At 39.7% G+C, this 7,561-nt stretch overlaps 1 non-coding gene across 1 annotated transcript; it reads right to left on the bottom strand.

The window, feature by feature from the left end:
- Positions 1–5,100: 5,100 nt before the first annotated feature.
- On the bottom strand, positions 5,101–5,207 carry LOC131230134 (small nucleolar RNA R71). The gene has a single exon (XR_009163858.1). It is a non-coding gene; the product is annotated as a small nucleolar RNA R71 (small nucleolar RNA).
- Positions 5,208–7,561: the final 2,354 nt, after the last annotated feature.

Here is a 7,561-nt window from a genome sequence, read left to right as displayed (position 1 = left end):
TAGTTTATATCCACACCGTCCAGCTATCTGGATGGTGGAAACCCACCGTGATATAAGTGTTAAATCCACACCGTGCATCCATGGGGCCCTATGTATGTATTCTAACCCACGCCGTCCCTCTGATTAGATGGTGGGCCATGCACGTGTGGACCCACCTGATGTATTTTTTTCACGTTATACAGTGGTAGGGCCCACTTGCTGCACGTGTATGAGGCCCATTGTGATGTATATGAGGCTCCTGTATGAGGCACATTATGATGTATATGAGGCCCGTGTATGAGGCCCATTGTGATGTATATGAGACCTATGTGATGAGGCCCATTATGATGTATGGGAGGCCCATGTGATGAGGCCCAATATGATGTATATGAGGCCCTTATGTGAAGTCCATTGAGATATATATGAGGTCCATTGTGTTGTGCCAGGCCCATTGTGATGGTATGAGGACCATTGTGATTGTATGAGGCCCATTATGATTGCATGAGGCCCATTGAGATGTATGTGAGGTCACTGTGATGAGGCCCATTGGGATATATGTGGCCCATTGTGATGAGGCCCATTAAGATGTATGTGGCCCATTGTGATTGTGTGTAAGGTCCACCATGTTGTCTGTACCATGTCCACACTGTCCACCTATTGGTAGGGCCCATTTATGATGTGCAAGGGCCCCACTTGTTGTATGTTTTGCTACCCATTGTGCAGTTGTGAGGCCCACTTTGATGTGCTTATCATAAGCACATTGTCCACCCATTTTCTAGGCCATAGGGCTAGCCTATGAGGCCCACCATGATGCACACGCGGCCCACTCATTGCTTCAGGGCCATGGGCCCCTTTGTCATGAGAAGCCCACCTTGATTTATATGATTATATGTATTCTATCCATACATTCCCTAGGCCATGCGCTGCCTTGAGAGGCCTATAGTGATGTATATGTTTATGCCCGTGTTAGGGGCTGCCTTGTGAGGCCTACCATGTGTGAGTGATGTGTATATGCTGTCCATCCACTTTCTAGATAGTATTAGGGCCGTGGGCCCCCATTATAAGCTAGATTCCATATTTCAAATGGGCCGCACCTTAGGAGCAATGGTGGTTAAATGTCCACATTATAAAACCTCCCTAGGGCCCATCGTTACATCCATTTCCACCCTTTCCTTATTGGGCTATCCCAAATCGTTGGGCCCCCATTAATGCTAGTGATACTCATCTTTCCCTTATTGAGTTATCTCAAACATTGGGCCCACATTGATGTAGCAATTTCCACTTTACCTTATTGGGCTGACCCAAGCAGTTGAGCCCCATTTGATAATGATGCTCTCTACCACACCCTGTAGAACTACCCAAACCTTGGAGCCTCCTTATGTTCTTACCAGGCCTTCCATAACAAATGTAGTCCACCTAGATACATGTGTTCGCCCAAGCTTAGTGACCCAAACCCAAGGCCCACTTAGATGATGAGCAGGACCATTTGTAGGGTTATATAGTCCTAGATGTGTGGATCCTACCAAGACCCACCTTGTATTCATATTGGGCCGTCATAGGAAAGCCCAGTTGTTCATGATAAAGAGAGTGAGGAAGCCCACTTCTTGTATACCCACTTGACTCACCTCATGTGACACTATCCATTTACCTTCCTAGGATGAGTGTGAGGCTTATCTTTGACATTGGTACATCATCATCACCTCTCTTGTTGTAGATGGAAGAATATGTGGTATTAGTTTGGTATATCTATTGTGTGGAGACTACCTTGATACATGGGTTAGATCTACCGTCCTTTTAGTGGACCCCGCCTTAGGATATATGTTATGCTAGTACCTTGAGTAGGTTATGATAGTCAAACATGGACCATTCCATATAGACTTCTATATGTTTAGTAGGGCATATCGTTCGGCCCCTATTCTTGTAAGTGACACACCAGTTAAGGCTGATCGTCACCTGCTATATCTGATAATCATGCTAGTGTACTTAGTCGAGTAGGACACACTGAGAACATGCTTAGTATTACATCATGATACATGTTAATACTCATCATTTGTATGCCTGTTGTAAGGAACGTTTGATCATAACATTACCGTTGCGCTGAGTTATTTAGGGGATTCCTTACGAGACGGAGTTTCCCCACATGATCGCGCGATACGCGCAGGTTGATGCATGACTGGATGGTATCACTCATGTATCTCGCATTTTGTGTTACATGATTACTTTGCACCCTAGCGACATCAAGGCTGTGGTCTTCACAGGCATGTTGTGGATGGCCAAATGGGATACAGAAAATGTTTGGTTCTAGCACTTGGGCACGTTCGATGTCCGTAGGTGAAAGTCCTTAAACCCCTTGGTACCAAGAATGCTCCAACGTCTAGACCGAGTGGATACATGAGTGCTTGAGTTTCGAATACTAGTAGGTGGCGTCTCCCACTGTGTCATGGTCGGTTGTGAAGGGGGTGTGGCCTTATCCACCCGAGTGAGGGGGCTGTAAGCTACTGGACGGTGAGGATGAAGTCGTACATTAAGGTGGGTCCACATGTGTGGGACTCATTGTTGAGACTCAAATATTGCATAATTTTTTCCATTTACATCTTGGTTTTATGAACATGAATCAGCTTAATGTTCTAATTTACTCATGTATGTGTTGCAAGGTGAATTTAAGAGCTTGGATTAAAAAAGGGTGCTAAAAAGCATGGATTTGATGCTCAAGAATCACCAAGGTAAGGGATGGATCTTAGGAGACCAAGATTGAAGAATTCACATGCCAAAGATCTAAGAAAACCAAGTGAGAAATGAAAAGAATCGAAGATTTGAAGTGAAGAATCTTGAAATCATCCTAAAAAGTGTATTCTAAAGCTCTGAAGTCTATTTTGGAAAACTGCGTAGCAAGAAGTTTGTTTTAAACGAACTATGTAGTGAGAAGTCTATTTTGAAAAAAATACATATATTTGAGGCATTTTCTAGGGATTTTCAACTTTGTACGAAAATTGGAGTTCCCTACTTATAAATAGGGCTTCCTAGGGCATTTTTAAACACCATTAGAAGCATTCAAGAGCAATATTTAGAGTTTTTAAAGAGTTTTTAGTTTTATTAAAGCTTTATAAGTTGTTTTTTTTTTCTTTTAGATCTTTTCTATTTGCATTTATTCTTTCTTGTTTCTTTCTTTCTCTATGCTAGTTATGTTTTTCTAAGTTCCTTCTAGCCCAAGCTAGAAGGGAAGCACATGGGTTTAATAATTTTTTAAGATTATGATTATTGATTGTTTTAATAATGAGAAGAATGGTGTATGCATGTTATCTATTATTTAAGTTTTATTTTTTATCCTCTTGTAAGATCTATATGTTTCCATCTTATGAGATCCACATTGATGGATAGGCTTACCCTAGATCAATCAGATTTCCTAGTAGGAGAGGTTCTCAACCTGTTATATTTCTTTGATATTTATTATCCTATAGATATTGAATACTTAAAATCACTGGCGCTTGAGAATATATGTCAATGGTGCAAATCCATTATTTTCTAATCTTTTATATCATTTATTAAAATATTTAAACTGTTTTATTTTCCGATTAGGCTGACCATAGTGCTCAGATCCTAGTTGTGTTATCCAAGTCATCATGATTTTGGAACATTAACTTATGTGTGGAACTTTGAAGCTTGGTTGTTCTTTTATTCAGTTGAATTACATCCATTCAAAAATTCCAAAATCAAATCATCAGTTTAGTTTTTATTACTTAGTTTGTTTTGCATTTGATTTTTTTCCTTCTCACAATTCATCTCCCTATGGGATCGACCCTGTATTCACGGGATACTACTTACGAACCTCTGCACTTGGAGGCAAGCAATCAAGTTTTTGGCGCCGTTGCCGGGGAGAGACTGAGATAGATCAGATTTGTGCAAGATAGCTAAGGTAAGTTCTCTTCTAAACCCTCCAAATTTTCTGTAGATTTTTTTTCTCTTTTCTTTTTCTTTGAAAATAAATTCAATTGGGTCTTTCAAGCACTAACTATGACATAAGGTTGCCCTGCTTAGGATTTTATCACCCAAGTGCTATGGTTGTCCTACAGTTGCTGTTTGATCACAAAGATCATCTGCTGAATCAAATTTCCATATTAGCATACTTTAATTTCTGCATTACTTTTACTTTTATTTATTTATTTATTTTTTATTTTTTTTGTGGATTGAACCCTCATGGTCAGCCCTGCCGCCTGGGTTGTTGATTTATTTTTTACTTTGTGGACTAAACCCTCATGGTCGGCCCTACCGCCTGGGTTGTTGATTTATTTTGCTTTGTGGACTGAACCCTCATGGTCAGCTCTGCTACTTGGGTTGTTGATTTATTTTTCTTTGTGGACTGAACCCTCATGGTCGGCCCTGCCACTTGGGTTGTTGATTTATTTTGCTTTGTGGACTGAACCCTCATGGTCGGCCCTGCCACCTGGGTTGCTGGTTAAGTTTTTATTTTTAGTTTAAGTATCATACTTGCTATTTGAATTAGTGGTATTTGTTGTGTGGTGTGGATGGTTTATGTCCCGTTAGAGTAGGGATCAAAACAATCGACTCTCCTTTGAAGGGGGACTAGTTCCAGGCCCTGATCATTCACTTAGAAGAGGCATTCAACATCACTTGGATTCCATGGCAGACCCAGTTGATAATCCAAATCTAAATCTACTAGATCCAACTATAAATCAAAATAGAGAAAATCAACATAATCCTCCTCTTGAGGATGAAAATGAAGTTCATAGGAATGTGTTAAACCAACCACGGACTTTACGTGAACATTTACACCTTGAGAGATCAACTTTACCATCTTACATAGTGTTCCCTGCTCACACAGGGAACATTGATTTTAAACTAGGTGTGATTTAATTAATTCCTAAATTTCATGGCTTGGATTCTGAAAGCCCCTACTTGCACCTCAAGGACTTTAAGGAATTAATTACAACATTACAAGTAAATAATGGCAATAAGGATGTACTTAAGCTTAGGTTATTCTCATTTTCTCTAAAGGATCGGGCCAAAGCATGGCTCAACTCTTTAAGATCTAATACCATCACTTCATGGCAAGCCTTAAGTAGAGAGTTTTTAAAAACGTTCTTTCCCGAGCACAAAACAAATGCACTAAAATAAGAAATCATGTCATTCTTCCAAAAGGGGAATGAACTATTTTTTCAAGCTTAGGAGAGCTTTAAAGACATTCTAATTACTTGTCCACATCATGGTTATGAACCATGACATGTGATTGATGCTTTTCAAAAGGGGCTCACCATGGATACCCGTCAGTTCATTAAGGCTTGGGATTTTCTAGATATGTTAGTAGAGAATACGTAGACATGGGATGTCTCTGATAAATCAGACCAAACTAGACCCATTCTTAAGGAGAAAGCGAGAATGTATGTCTTAAGAGACGAAGACGACCTTAATGCAAAATTCGTTGCATTGGCTAGAAAGGTCGAAGCCTTGGAAATTAGAAAGGTTGATATGGTTAAAGCAAATACTTCCTTAAGTAATTTTTGTAGCATTTGTGGTGGTACAGACCATGACATAAAGGATTGTCCAATAATCTCAGTTGTTCAAAATATCACACATAAGCATGATCAAGCAAATACTATAAATAATTACCAAAGGTCAGTTATGCAACTAATAGGAAACACGTACAATCCAAATTGGCACAACCATCCTAATCTTAGTTGGAGGAATGAACCACAAATTAATGTGCCCAATGCACCTCAAATGCCTCCATAAAATAACTTCTTTGGGGCACCTAACAATGCACCATATGTGCCCCCACCAAAGCGATCATCTATGGAGGATGCATTGACCACATTCATGAACTCTCAAGGTCAAATGAATTAGTCTCTAATCCAATCAAATCAAGAATTAAAGACAGTTGTGGCTAGGATTGAGACTCAACTAAATGCTAGGGAAAAAGGCACCCTTCCTTCTCAACCTGTGCCAAACCTTAGAAACACACATTTCATTGGAGACTCAAATCCAAGTGAGCTACATCATGAACAAGCTAAGGCCATCATTACCTTGAGAAGTGGAAAAGAGGTCGATAACAAGATAATGCAACTGGTAGAAATACCAGAGGATGAGCCATTGTCTTAAGAAAATGATGAATCGGCTATGGTTCAAGAGCCGCAACAGCAAAAGGATGAAGAGACTAAGTCATATGAGCCTCTAGTTCCGTTCCCATCTAGACTTCAGAATCCAACTGTCCCCATGAAATATCAAGAGGTGTTAAATGTGCTCCAAAAGGTTACTGTCAATATTCCTCTGCTTGATGTCATTAGACAAATTCCATCATATGTTAAATATCTCAAGGACTTGTGCACTGTAAAGAGGAAATTAAATGTGCATAAAAAGGCCTTCCTTACTGAGAAAGTGAGTGCTATCATTCAACAAAGGGTTGTACCCAAATACAAAGACCTGGGAAGTCCCACGATTCCTTGTATTATTAGGAATTTTTAAATTGAGTATGCTTTACTAGATTTGGGTGCAAGTGTCAACTAAGTACCTTATTCGGTTTACAAATAAATAGGGTTAGGTGAGCTTAAACCAACCACAATTACACTCCAACTCGCTGACCGCTCTATTAAGGTACTAAGGGAAATTTTAGAGGACGTGCAAGTCCAAGTAGAGAAATTCTACTTCCCCGTGGATTTTATTGTACTAGACACTGAACCATGTGTAAATGCTAGCGCTCAAGTTCCCATCATTTTAGGCCGCCCATTCCTAGCAACTTCAAATGCAATCATAACTTGTAGGAATGGAATGGTGAACTTGTCTTTTGGTAACATGACTCTAGAGCTAAATATTTTCAATCCATGTAAGCAGCCCATTGATAATAATGAGATCCATGAGCTGAATTTCATGGACTACTTGATAGAAGAAGAGGAATTAGAACCTAGTCTGACTGAGGAATTGATTCAAGTCATTGGAGACTTGAAAAATTCTGATTTAGGAAAAGTGCTTCCTAAAATTTGTGATGATAATGAGAGCACTACCACCCAAGTCACTGGTATGTACCAATGGAGACCGCGCACTCAAATCCTATCTATCGAGGACTCACAACCTCTGCCATCACCAACCAATATTCCAAAGCTTGATTTAAAACCACTACCAAATGAGCTTAAGTATGTATACTTAGGTGAAAATAAAACTTATCATGTGGTAATCTCTTCATTTTTAAACAAGAATCAAGAGATTAAATTGTTGAAAGTTCTAAGGGACCACAAAGGAACCTTGGGCTAGACCATTTCTGACATCAAGGGTATAAGCCCTTCTATATGCACCCATCGGATCCACCTCGATGAGGACGCCAAACCAATTAGACAACCTCAAAGGCATCTCAATCCAAACATGATGGAAGTTGTAAAAAATGAGTGATCAAATTGTTGGATGTGAGAATCATCTACCCAATATCCGATAGTGTTTGGGTGAGTCCAACTCAAGTAGTCCCAAAGAAATCTGGAATAACTATTATGCAAAATTCTAATAATGAACTCATACCAACATGTGTCACCACTGGTTGGCATGTTTGCATTAATTATAGAAAATTGAACCAAGTCACAAA

The sequence above is a fragment of the Magnolia sinica genome, chromosome 16, assembly GCF_029962835.1.
Source record: "Magnolia sinica isolate HGM2019 chromosome 16, MsV1, whole genome shotgun sequence".
Taxonomy (NCBI): domain Eukaryota; kingdom Viridiplantae; phylum Streptophyta; class Magnoliopsida; order Magnoliales; family Magnoliaceae; genus Magnolia; species Magnolia sinica.
The sequence above is the reverse complement of the archived record's forward strand: the minus strand, read 5'-3'. Positions and strand labels throughout refer to the sequence as shown.